Source organism: Danio rerio, chromosome 5 (genome assembly GCF_049306965.1).
Source record: "Danio rerio strain Tuebingen ecotype United States chromosome 5, GRCz12tu, whole genome shotgun sequence".
Taxonomy (NCBI): Eukaryota; Metazoa; Chordata; class Actinopteri; order Cypriniformes; family Danionidae; genus Danio; species Danio rerio.
This window is the reverse complement of record NC_133180.1, coordinates 63,189,727-63,203,751: the sequence shown is the minus strand read 5'-3', so window position 1 is coordinate 63,203,751 and position 14,025 is coordinate 63,189,727. Positions and strand designations below refer to the sequence as shown.

The following is a 14,025-nucleotide window of genomic DNA, read 5'->3' as shown; positions in this document are numbered from 1 at the left end:
GCTTATAACTGGTCAACCACATATGCTGGTTTTTAAATAGCCAAATAATGCTGTGGATTGCCATAATAGAATGAAACTACAAAGTCTTATTAAGGTTATTTCATTTAGATATCTAGATTTTTATGACTGCTAGATTACACTGCTGCAGTCTACTAACTATGGTTTGCAGGAGGCAAACTGTGTTTATTACTAATTTGTTGGGCTTAGCATGTTAACTGATTAGCATAATTCTATTAGTGAAATGGGCGCTAAAACGACACAGACATTGTGGACAAATAAACATTGCTATCAGCAGAATATATTATGCTTCAAGTGCCCTTAGATGATTAGTAAATCTGCTGTTAGCCATTTTGCTTGATAGCAGTGTTATGGCCTAAGGATTCTGAGAGAGGCGTTCTGTCAAGTGTAAAGAATGGCCCTCAAACTTGATGATGACACGAATGCTTTAGCATCTAATGAGACTACAGAGAGGGGGAGGAAAAGGACCTGCCTAATCTGATTTATGCTCACAGTCACAATCTGTCTGATCACATCAAACTGGGGCACAGTGTTGATCGTGTCCTTATTGCCCCTTTGGTCTGATCTGCTCAGCTTCCCTCAAATTGTCTCACTAATTATTTCACTAATTACCACAGCAAAAACTATTACTTTTAGTGTTGCTTTTATTCAGATAACATTTGGAAACACGATCCTTTACCAAAATCCATTTTTCATCCCATAGATGAACAGTCGTTGGTTTAAAACAGCATGGGATAACACAAATTATCTTTGATGAACATGACTGTATCTGCTGAAGTAATTATTATTAAGTAATTATTATTATGAAGTAGTTGAAGTAATTTTGCTAATGTTTGATTTAAATAGTCTCATTTAAAAGATATTCTTCATATGCAAATTAAGATTTCTATAAAAACTATATACATTTTACTGCTAGTTGAATTGAACCTGTTAAAGTAAATAAGCATTAGGTCTGTTATCCCAAGATGCATCAATTACGTCACTTTTTTTCTTGTGCTTGAATGTTAAAATGGCCCTACTATAAATTCAGTCACTGAAATGCCCCCCTGCCAATTTGAATTTAAGCCCCCTGCTTTAGACCATAAAACTAATAAAAACTGGAGTTAAAATTCATCAATTTGCAACTAAATACATTTTTTCAACGTAAGTGCATTGATGTGACAAGATTGACAGACATTTGAAATGTTTGATTTAAAACTAAAGAGAGAATAAAAAAAAAAAAACTCATGAGCTCTTGTGTCATTGCTAAGCCAGTTCAAAAAGACAGACACACGTAAAACCATCTCATGGGAAATTGTCATTATTTTATGTGTTGTCTTAAAGGTGTGCAATTTATACACATTCATATGATTTCATTTGTTTAAAAACATATTATTTTTAAAATGATGTATGCCCCCAAACCCCACCCCTAACACTACCTGTCATTGGGGATGAGCAAATTGTACAATAATGTATGAATTAGATTCTACAAATTAATACATACAGTATTACCCATTGCATTAATTTTAATAAAGTTTGCATGTCTCATACAGGTGGTGTTGAGGCTGAAAAGCAACACTGTAAAGTTCTCTTTGTGTGCCATTATGTAGAAAGTGTGTAATGACATATGATGTGTGGAACAAGCTGTTGTTTTTGTAAAGTGATGTGGCATAAATGACATGTTATTCTCATTCCACTCTGTGTAGTGGAGCGGAACAACAAGCCATCAGTCTACACTTCATGATCTCAGTCACACACTGCTTGTTTTGGCAAGGGACAGTTTTACTGCTTGATAAATAAGCAGCACAGCACAAAGCTTTATGTGCTCTTTGTCAATTCAGTAAATGATGGAAGGAGAACAGTGTGTGCAAAAGGTGGGGAACTGTATATTTGTGCAGTGTGCACATCCAAAGAACAAGTCTGGTTTAAGGTTTGTCACATATAAACCCACACATCAGAAGGGTCGCTTTATTAAGTGTTTATGTAAACACTACTTTGATTCTGTAGCAACAATTTTATATTGATTAAAACAAATGTTGTTCAAAATGTAACCAGGGATACATTTGGTGTAATTACATGTTTGTAAATGGGAGATTTTTGAGAGGGGTTTGGCTGCATGTGCAAGCTGAGACTGCATGCAATGTTTTTAATGCAAATACCTAACATCAACCCTAACCCTACCCCTCACAGTGACATCACTATAGCTCTATTAAGTGTCTGAGGCTGCATGTCGGAGATTGCATGTGCAAGTCTGCAGTCAGATACTATTGGATTTCGTGACCTATATTACAAGCACAAGATCGAAAAAAATGGCCTTAGAACCTAATTATTGGCAATTGTGTGTCTTAAAAAAAAAACAGACAGCATGTTGATCGTTTGAAAGAACAAACAAAAACCTGAGTGCATCTTAATCAGCTCACTAGCATCTGAGGTCATGAGGCATTAGTTTGTGTCTCTGCTAAGGACATGAAAGACTTTGGTTAACTGCGTACACATTATGACATTTATGTACAACATCATTACTGCATGCATTTTTCAATACAGGCTCATTTTGAATACGTATCCCCTGTATACATTTCTGGAGAGCACGAATTATGTAGCCAGAGGTACGTATGGCTGCATTTCGTTTTACAAACGAACGATATGAGGGGTATGACACTGTCAACGGCTTCCTTTTTGCTACTAGCTGACTGCTTACCTCTGTGTGGACGACTTTTCAGCTGGTACCAGTTTGCCCAGTGGCTTGCCTCATAAGTCAGCAGACTTGAGACGCAGAGCAAAGTTAGAGATCAGTTGGTCAGTCAGTCAGTCGACAGCAGCCTCTGTTGAATTTACGAGAGAATAGCAGGTGTGAATGGCACGCTCAGTGAAATGAGAAATGTATGCGTACATGTCAAAACGAGTACAGAGTGGCCTCTGGTGGACTTGCAAAAACAAAAACTGAGTACCTTCTGGAACATATTTTGTGCTCTCCAGAAATGTATAGAGATGTACGTATCCATAATGAACCTGGGTTGGTATTTTCACATATTGATTTTATTTAAAAAAATATTTAATAATAAGTACATTATAAATCAATAATTTGCTTATGTCAACCATTAGTAAATTAAATGTTTGCTACATTGTTCTGTACCTGTCAAAATATGATGTTTTACATGTTTCGGTTTTAAACTGTCTCTCTTGTGTCATTTCAGTTGGTGATTTGGTTTACGTGATTCATGCTTCAGAACATCCTATAGGGCAACATAGTGAGCATTAATGCTCCTTGATTTTCACAATGCATTGTAGGACTTTGTAGGAACCAATTTTTCAGCGCACTGGAAGAATTTTGAGATTGAGAGAGCCCTTAAAATGGCAGACTCCCTGATCAGTGCCCTGAATACTAAAGAAGGGAGCTGATTGAGACGCACCCCTTGTCTTTCAGTTCACAAGCACATCATTAAATATAAACTTCAACCATACATTTTTGATCTTAAGGAAGTTTTTGGGGGCACCGTTTCTTTACATCCACATGCAGAAAAAATGTCTGAGTTTGATGGTCCACTCAACATCTTTATCAGCAGTAGCAGTAAACACACTTTTTTGAAGCATATTAAGTGATTTATCTTTAAGAATTGTGACTACTATTCTCCCAGTTAAAAAAAAAAAAAAACGAGATTTGATGGAGTAAGTGGTAGAATAACTTGAGATTTACACAGGAGAGTTAGTGACAATTGTAGATGTTTCATTAGGATTATCCATATAATGACTTCTTTAAGGTTTTACTGTCTCAGGATAAGATTTTTTTTTTTTTTTTTTTATCTTTATACATAAGTCTTGAATTAAATGGTAGGCTCCAAAAGATGAGCAGTTCAGCTTAATGTCATTTTAGTTTGGCTACTATTCACAAAAAGGTCAATCCTAATTTTCATAATTAAATAATAACTTGTTATTATGAATTATTAATATTCATATTTTAACTTAATTTATTAAACACCATTAGTAACTTGTTTTATTGTTATAGGCATAAACTCAGCATAGTCAAACTGTTTACAACAACAATAAAATTTACACATTTAGTGATTTAGGCACTTACAGTATATCCAAAGCTACATACAAGTGAGAAAGCACTTTAAATCATCAGATAGTATCGGTATAAAAATAAGTTCTACATCTAAGCTAATACATCAAATTTAAGAAACGTCAAACTAATTTTTTCCTAAAAAAAATAATATAAAGTTGTTTTTTTCATTTATAATTTAACACACCTATTTTGTAGTACACTGTAAACCCTAATGCTGTAACTAATTAATTGAATTGAGTACTATTAACTTAAATCATTAAAATTCGTTTATCTTAATTAACCTTGATGAGTATTTAGAACTTTTTCTTATTTTTGAGTTTGAAAAAATTTAATCTTTCAAGTAAGGTGAACAATTCTGCTGGGTTTAATTTATACAAAATGTCTCTTTAAAGTTTCATTAACTCAAAATCTGTCAGCCCAGTGATTTTGCGTCTGACGTCATCCAGGTTCACGTACGTGCTCATGCTTCATTCGTTTTTTTCAAGATGGCGGATCGGCCTCGCTTCACACTACAGTAAGTAAAATATTTACAAATCCAAGAAATATTAAATGTATGTTTTAATTAATATAATCACAGTAACAGTTCAATGTAATGTACAGTTAATCAGGGTGCGTTTACATGTCGTACATTACAGAAAACATGTTTAGCCTCACTTGTTGCTAACTAACGTTAACATTGCTGTTTAAAAAGTTAGAATCAGTGCAACGTTAGCGTTAGTTGTTACGTGTTAACTCTGAATTTTAACAGAGTGTGATAAAGACAAAAATATTTAAAATCGGCAGATTACATTTTTCAAAAAAATTTAAATCTTGGCGCGAGTATGCCTTTTCTCAGCCTGTGCTGAAGTTGTCATGGAGACGCGCGCTCTCACAACCGCATGTCATGGCGCTGCGCTGAACTCCATCCAGTGTGTGAATGTGGTATTATCTTCGCGATCTGTAGGCACTTCGGAAACGAAAGGCGCAAGAAACATAACGTTAATCATAACTCAAATGATCTCCGCCTAAACACTTAACGGTATTTTCTGATGACGCGCAAAAACGTAGTCTCAAAACTTAACTCTGTCACACGCAGCTTGTTGCTTGCTGATCCATGTATGAGGATAGCCTGACGGAGAACATTTAAGCTGCGCTCCTCACCTAAGCAGGTACAGAGCAGAGCTTCAATTTACACTACCACATTGAGATAAAGTTGGTTTTATATTCATACATTCATTTAGTAACAACTTGTGACTCGCTCCATAAATTGTTTACCATGGTACTTTGTCTATTCGTTCTGAAATCACATGCAAGTATGACATGAAAACAACATTACACTAAATGCACTATTTTTTTTGACTGAACAATGTTGTACTTTGAAAGTCATTGGCTGCTAATATGATTTCACCATTAAGAATATGCAAAAATTACATTTCTGAAATTATATTATTAAGGAGAAAGTCTGAATGTGTAAATATAAAACTAACTTTACCTCAATCACCAGCACTGATCAACACTTAATATTTCCTCGCGCTTAAGACGACATCTCTGCATATCAATGATTACCTGATTAATGCGATCAGTTAAATGAGTTTAAATGTCATTTAGGTCAAATGTATTTTAAAGGTATGATAAAAGTTTTTTTTTTTTTTTTCAATCTATTTTTTAAAATGTTTACTCTGGAGAGAATATAAACAGCCTAAAAAACAAAGTATGCATATCTATAACACATTAATACAAAATTATGTTATTAAATAAAATAATAACAAAACAAAATATTCAAGACGTGGTAAACAAGACATAGTTTTCTGATGATCAAATTTTGTAGCTTAAAATATATTTATATCTTAAAAATATAAATATTTTAGTCTATATATTTTTACATCATTAGACAATAAGGTAAGTTTTGTTATTTCTAGCTTTTAAAATCAGGCCTTAAATTTCTTTGTCGTCCTATTCAGTTTTAGAAATTTCAATACTGTTTAAATTAAATCTGTGTTCATCAAATCAAAGCAACTAACATGATAATCAGCTCTATTGCTAACCGTTTTGGAGGTTAACGTTAGACATCATGCAATTGTACTACTTCCACTCTCAGCTAAATGACACTGTGACTTTGTGTACTTACAGAATTGAAGGTCGGGTGTTGCTGACTACAGATAGGAACTACAAGGAAAGTGAAACTTCAGCTAGACCTTGAGTTCAGTTTACAACATGAAGATCCTGCTTTCAACATCTGATCAACACCTGATTTTTTTATCTGAGGTAAAAAATAGATAAGTAAATGAAACATAATAATAATATTAATAATTTTTTTTCTAGAATTGTATATTTTGTGGTGTGGGTTTGTTTTATGAAATTCTCTCTTGTTTCTTTTTGCTGTTTGCAGAGTACCAACATGTTACAAATGAGAATTTTCCCCACAAATTCTTTGCACAACTGGACCACCACATATTTCATTTGATGACAATTTCAAGGCAAACAGCATCCAAAACTGGCAAGACAGCAGATACCCTGGCTAATCTTTTAAAGGCTTATGATGAGCAGGTATGTTTGGGGTCACGTGTTAAAGTATACATTAAAATATAATTTGAATTTTTTTTTTTTTTTTAATTGATTTAAAATCATTTATTCATCATTTATTATACTTGATTTCCAGGAACTGCATGATGTCAGTTCATGACGGACTACTCTTATCAGAGGTCTTTTGGTCTTGCTGCGTGAGCGTGACTTAAGATTCTTTAGGAACACCCTGGTAAGACTTCATTCATTCTTTTCACAATTAGGCATGTTTAATAAAAAGATGAAAGTTTTGAAAACTTTTACTTAACATATTTGTAATCACGGATAGTTGATGAATCATATAATATTGGCTCAGTCATTTTGATACTGTCCTTACATTAATATCCTTGAATTATATTTTTAGATTGATAATCCTGCTGACTGAAGATGCTTTATTGGCCCTGCATTCACTGAGGGTCTCTGTTGTCCTGAAGAATGAATTGGACACCACCCACAGCACACTTCCAGACCTTTCTTGTCTTGTATGGATTAATGTATGTTCTTCACATAATATATAGTAAAGGACTTTGAACTTGTGCAAAAAGTTTTGCTTGGCATGGATGATGGAAAATAAAAAGTCTCGTAGCATGGAAACCTTAAAGAATGAGTTGATTGTTTTTTTTTTTTTTACTTAATAAAGACTGTCTCTGGGGTAGTAACTTCAAAACATTTATTTACCTTTAATTCGTAAGGGTGCATTTTATTATATATAGGGATAGTTTGTCCAAATGTAAAATTCTGTCATTTACTAACTCTTCACTTGTCCCAAACCTGCTTGAATTTCTTGTTTCTGTTGAACACAAAAGTTAAGTAAAGCTGACAACCTGTAACCACTGACTTTCTAATAGGAAAACAAATACTGTGGAAATTGGTGGTTACAGGTCTCAGCTTTTTTTTTTGGTCAAAAATAACCTTTTAAGTGTTCAACAGAAGAAAGAAACTTAAACAGGTTTGGAATAAGTAAATGACAGAATCATAGTTCAACCAAGACTGAATATATATATATATGCTCTCCGTCAAACAGAAATTGGGGGAAAAAATAAATGGGGGCGAATAATTCTGACTTCAACGATATAGATATATATATATATATATATATATATATATATATATATATATATATATATATATATATATATATATATATACAGTTTCTGTGTAGTTTACACTAAACGAGTCACTTCACAGAATGTGCACTTATTATTTTTTTAACGAATGCCTTATTTTATTTGTGAAACTGACGATGGAGAAGTTAATTTTAAAAAATGCTATCAAAATGTATGAGCTGGGTGATTTAAGTATTTAAAGTTGAAAGAAATTAAAGCAATTAAGTTAATTGGTATTAAAATGTATGAGCTGGGTGACTAAGTATTTAAAGTTTGGAAAAATTAAAACAATTAAGTTAATTGGTATTAAAATGTATGAGCTGGGTGACTAAGTATTTAAAGTTTGGAAAAATTAAAACAATTAAGTTAATTGCAATTAAAACGTATAAGCTGAGTAACTTGGGTATTTTAAGTTAGGTGAAGTGTCTTGCATGAGTACAACAAACTCAAAACTTAATGCTTCTGTTTACTTAAAATAGATAATTTCATAACTTAAAAAATTTGACGTAACTGATTACCTCAAATTTTTTGAGTTTTGTCAACTTATTCGGGATTACAGTGTAGTCATATGACAAGTATTCAGTTAATTAATATTTCTTAAGTTATGCTGTGATCGTTAATCACACAAAAATTGTAAAACTTTAAATTACAATGTATATTTTTAAATGTAAAGATGCTCAATGTTTTTTGTAAGAGTTTTGAAGGAAAAAGAAGATTTAAAATATATTCCTATGCAGAGTCCTCATGAAACGTAAAACCCAGTGGAAATTAATTAGTTTGCGTGATGCAGTTATTTGAATTGGATCAGGCCCTGTGGATCTCACTTTCTAGGACAAATTTCTCCCCATCTCTTCTATGAAGTGGTTTTCAGGCCAAAACCCACTGATGACAAAGTCCTTTTAAGAAGTTACAGGCCTTTGTTAGGATCTCTCCATGGGGTATTGTTGATTTTCTGAAGTGTGTCTCAGGGAAAATGTCAAACTTCATCAGCACTGCTTTAGTGATTTTCTGACGATTAGTGACTCATAAGCACTACTCGTCCATAAATTTGGTTATAGTGCAATTTCTTGGGTTTTTAGGGGCGTGTGTCCTGATCAAATATTTGGAGTTAGTATATGAGGCAAAAACAGAGTTAACTTATTAACAAATGTTTGTCTCCTTAACCAATCACCTGCTCCCTAAAAAGTAATTTTAGGCAGACCAGCCCTCTAGCACTGATTTCTTTCCCTCGAACCCATCCTCCTTCCCTCTATTTCCTCGATTACCATTAACAATCCTATAACCCTCTCTTCACTCAGGTTGTCTCAGGGGGTCAAATCACATACCAAAATATTACAGAGACGGTACCCCCACTCTGAGTCTCTGGGCGTAGGACGCCCGATCAACCTACCTACCTGTTCACTGTTTATCCTCTTACTTTCCTTCCCCTTTATCCCACTATTTTCTTACCATCTCTTTCATCCCTACAATTAGGTCTAGCTCAAAGTGTGGCATTGTCCATGCTGGTGAAAGTAAAAATAATCTTAAAATGTCATTTTAAACTAGGAAAACATGCAAAAGGATCTGATTTTCCAGGCTATAAAGTAATCATAATACTTCAAAACAGGTGAACTACAATCAAGCGATTCTATCAAAAAACAGTGATGATCGCCTTTAGACATTATGTTGACTTGAAGTAATGCATTTCAACCTAGCCCTAGAGCAGGGGTGGGCAAACTCAGTCCTGGAGGGCAGATGTCTTGCACAGTTTAGCTCCAACTCTAATCACACACACACACTTGCTTATAGGTTTCTTGTGATCTTGAAGACACTGATTAGCATGTTCAGGTGTGTTTGATTAGTGTTGCAGCTAAACTATGCAGGACACCGGCCCTTCAAGACCAAATCCCTGCCATAGAGTGTAAATAAATGTCCTTGTTTATTTCTTTAGATTAGATAATATTCAAGGTTTTTTGGGGGGGATTAACCCTCCTAATTTACAGATGTCACTACTTCAATGTGTCCCTTTTACCACCATTCATACCATGGCAAAGATGGTAATTGGTACACCAGCAGCTTTTGATCGCTGGGTCGCATTTTAACCAAAGATATTCAGCTTTGCCTTTTCACAATCCTAAATAAATGGTTCTTGATGTGTACTTCATGTGATGTGATGTGTTCAATTAAAACATAATTTTGTTCTAGTATTCTTAGTAATAAACATGCTTTTACACTATACTGTTTGTTTTAGAATAGATACATGGTGAGAAGTAAAGCCCTAGGCTGCAAAAAGCAAATATAAGAATTAAGTTCTTTAGCTTTTATAATGCCCTTTTAAATTACATTGGGGTGAAAATAATGTTTTGATTTCTTTGACCATCATGGCGATGGTATTACCTCAAATCTTAAACATGTGCGCATATGAAAACCGTGGCACAGCACACTACAAAATAATATTATGTATGCTTGATCCCTCCTGAAGGACACCAAAACAAGATCTGTAACACTTTATTTTGATGGCCCATTGAGTATTAGTAGACTGTCTGCTTAATATCTGTTGATACTACTTCAACAGGCATTTACCAGACTAAGACACTTTACAAGAACATGTCAACTTACACTAACCCCAACCATAACCCCAACCTAACAGTCTACTTATAATCTAATGAGAATTAGTTGCAATGTACAACGGACCATTAAAATAAAGTGTATTTTTAATATTAATTATTGATCATGTATAATAAAAATATACATTTGACCCCCCATACTGATTCACACCATTGTGAATGCATAATCACAGTAAATAGGCTCCGCGGGGAAAAAATCATTCAACAGTCAGAAACTGGCAGATCTAAAGCACCAATAAATATTGAAAGTATTCCCAAAACACTACTCTTGTAAAACAGGTGTTCGTATTTACATGTTCCCTAAAAGTAAAGTAAATTATATGCAAAATTTTTATGGTTTGACCTATACAGTAGCATATAAAATAGCTAATAAGTCACTAAATATGCTTTAAAACACTGAAAACGTATGTGTTTTATTAATAAAATAAATTTAATTTAAATACATTCAAAAATTTGTTTCACTGTTTGTTTCACTAACAAAGGGAACCTATTTTACTCCTTTGTCAAGATTTAAGATAAGTCTGTTGTGTCTCCAGAATGTGTCTGTAAAGTTTCTGCTCAAAACACTCATCAGATTATTTATTATACCTTTCAGAAGCTTTTTTGTGTCTTGTGCCTTTAATGCTAGTTCTCCCCACCCACTGTTCCCACGTGCCTACGTCAGATAAACAGCACAGTGACAGACATGAAGGAAGCAGATCTCACAAAACATTTGTCAGAAATTCTAGGGTAAGAACTATGCTACTTTCCCAATGATTGCCCCAATGACATCCACAAACCGGGATTGAAGTGTGTTTTTTTACAAGACACGGCTATGGTGACAAAGTAAAGACAGTAAAAATCGCTGTACTTTATTACAAGCATGCACTGTTTTAAAACCTTTTTAAAGATGTAAAACTCATTCTTGATCACATTTGATGATGAATGATGATCACAGCGAGCTCAACAAATCTTTTAATCCCAGTTGCTTTGTGCACATTCTGTCTTGTTAATATCATTATAAATGGAGAATGGAGACATGTTAAATGGAGACATGTTAATACATGGCTGTCAATCAATTCAGTGAAATTCAGTGGGCAGGGAAACTGCACTCTTACATCACATTGTGGTGGGCCTCAAAATGGAAAGGATTTGAATCCTATTTTAATGTCAAGAAATTTAAAAAAGAGACTTGTTGTCTTATTGACTTATCATTCCAATATGACTGTTAACACATTATATACAGTTCTGTCCAAACAGCTTACAAAAGTTCATGTTCATGTTCAATCAGCTTTTGCTTGGCCCACATGCTGCAGTGAATTACCATACATGACTTTACTAAGTCTGACTTCCAGATTAGGGTCAAACATGGACCATATCTAGGCCCAGTCTCAGCCAAGTTATTAACCCATAACTGACCCTGAACTGGGCCAGAAATGTTGGTGTGTCACGACTGCAATGAAATTTATAAACCCATGAATCTTTGTGCTTTAAGTGTGCTATGAGGAATCTTAAAGCGACCTGATTGGTAGCCTTTTTTTTTTTTTTTTTGAAAGTAATAAAAATGTGTTTTAAATGTGGGTCAAGACAGGCCACTTACATGGCCCACATATCAATTATTAACATCCGGGCCAAATACTACAATTTACATCTGGCCCAAGTATTGTGTGACGCCTTAAAAACGATGAAACCTCTGCCAAACCAGAGCCGTTTTTGCCCCACTTGCTGTTTGCCAGTGCCGGATGAATGCCTGCTGTGCCATATTTAAGCCAAACCTGAGCCTGGGTATAGGCAAGTGTATAACTTTTTTAGTCTTTTCTGATATTTTGAAATAAGCTTACATATGAAAATGAAAGCGGAAAGAATGTGATCTGATTGACAAAAAAATCATGCTAATTTGAAGAATACACTGCTTTTCTTCAAGTGCCCTTTAAGTCTGTGCACTTAGAACACCTTAAAGAGTTTAACGTGACAAGGATTCATTATGCACAACAATGTTTTATTTGAGGTTCCTTAATTTCCCGGTCAAGTCATTTTGCTAAAGACTGAATGTAAACTCAGCAGGTAGATCTCCAAGAGCAGGATTAAGCACCCCTGGCAGAGATTACAGCAAGCAGTTTTTGAAGTCTGTTTTTAACACATGTGGAGTGAAGGTCAAATCATCTACCTACAGTAGCTTGATAATGAATATTATTTCTTGACAATGTATTATTAATGAAAAATTAGAGAAGAGGTGTTGGGTTCTTTTTTGTTGATATACTTTCCTGTTCAACTCAGGATTTGGTAGATCTTTATAACTTCTGATTTGGTGTTTCAAACACAGTTTGAGCTAAGTTCTGCAGGAAGCTGCCTTCAGGGGAAGGATTGAATACCACACGTATACAAGATTGAAAGCATCATGTGGTGCCTAAAAGGGTTTGATCAATAATACTTCACCTTTGTATCCGATCATATTTTGCCCTCTGTGTACATAAAAAGTTGTAAGATGTGGCCACGTAAGAGCTTCCATTCACAAAATACCCAATGTCTGCAAGAATATGCAGATCAAGTTTATTAATGATGTTGCTATTATTATTTCTAGCATACATACAAATAACGTTTGCTGTTTGTTCAGACTAATTTAAAAATTAGGTAAAACAACACAACTCTTAAGGATTTTGCAGTGACAATCTACTGTAATTGTTTTGTGTTTATTCCACTTACATTATGAAAAACTAATAATTTAAAGAGCATTTATTATGCATTAAAAAATTCATATTTTGGTTTTGGGGGTCTCAAACATTAATCTGATATGCATGCAAGATCAAAAAACACTTTTATTGTCTTATAATATGCATTTATTTTTACCTAATTATCCCAATGACTCCCATATGATTTATTCAGCGATTAATTTGTTCTCAAACCCCTCCTTAGTGCGATGCTAATCGGCGCTGATTGGCCCGATGACCCAGTCTATTGTGACTGGTTGACTGCATTCAGCATGAGGCAATTAGAAATGCCCAACACTGCTTATCAACATTGAAGTAGTCAGAGTGCAGAGTTTATGTGTGAGCATAAATGCAGGAGTGCATTAAAGCAATGCAGTTAACAGCAGCATATTCCTCTATATTTAAACATGACACACATTCATTATTAATTTACACAGTGGCAAAAGCCGATCTATTTTGAAGCTTGACTGCTACATGTATGTAGGAACAGCTGACGGTGGCCATAGCAACGACAAAAAGCAGTGGATCGCAAGCTCACAAACGCTTTTAAAACCATAAACAAAGCTCCACACGTAATTTTTTCAATGTGGTTTTAGATGCGATATGACAATATAATGACTTCACTAGATACAGTACAAGCCACGTGAAGCCGTTACAAGTAACAAAACATAATTAAATACTTGGCAACCAAAAAACATGGAATATTAAAAACATGGAGGCAACCATTTTAATCACTCTTACTCTTGTAAAATGAGGGAAGAAACTGGTTCTGAAAAGTTCATGTCAAGCTCTGCTAAATTCCATAGTTTTTCTGATCCTTCCTTTAACAAACAGCCGACGAATCCCCTGTTGTAAGCATGTAGATTGCTAAAGCACTTGTCAGAAAAATGATGGGAACACAGCACAAGGCTGGACCCAAAATGCTGAGGTATTTTTGCAAAAATAAACTTGAACCACGGACTCTTAACAGCATCTTTGGGTAGGGTAAATAACACATCTTTCCCTCACACTTCAGAGCACAGCGT

General features: G+C 34.4%; 1 long non-coding RNA gene across 2 annotated transcripts; it reads left to right on the top strand.

The window, feature by feature from the left end:
* Positions 1 to 4,529: 4,529 nt before the first annotated feature.
* LOC141385858 (uncharacterized) lies at positions 4,530 to 7,201 on the top strand. Of its 2 annotated transcripts, none has more exons than XR_012406969.1 (5): positions 4,530 to 4,574; positions 6,170 to 6,304; positions 6,429 to 6,586; positions 6,699 to 6,794; positions 6,966 to 7,201. It is a non-coding gene; the product is annotated as an uncharacterized lncRNA (long non-coding RNA). The 2 variants fall into 2 exon arrangements; XR_012406968.1 differs by lacking the exon at positions 4,530 to 4,574 and adding an exon at positions 4,910 to 5,208.
* Positions 7,202 to 14,025: the final 6,824 nt, after the last annotated feature.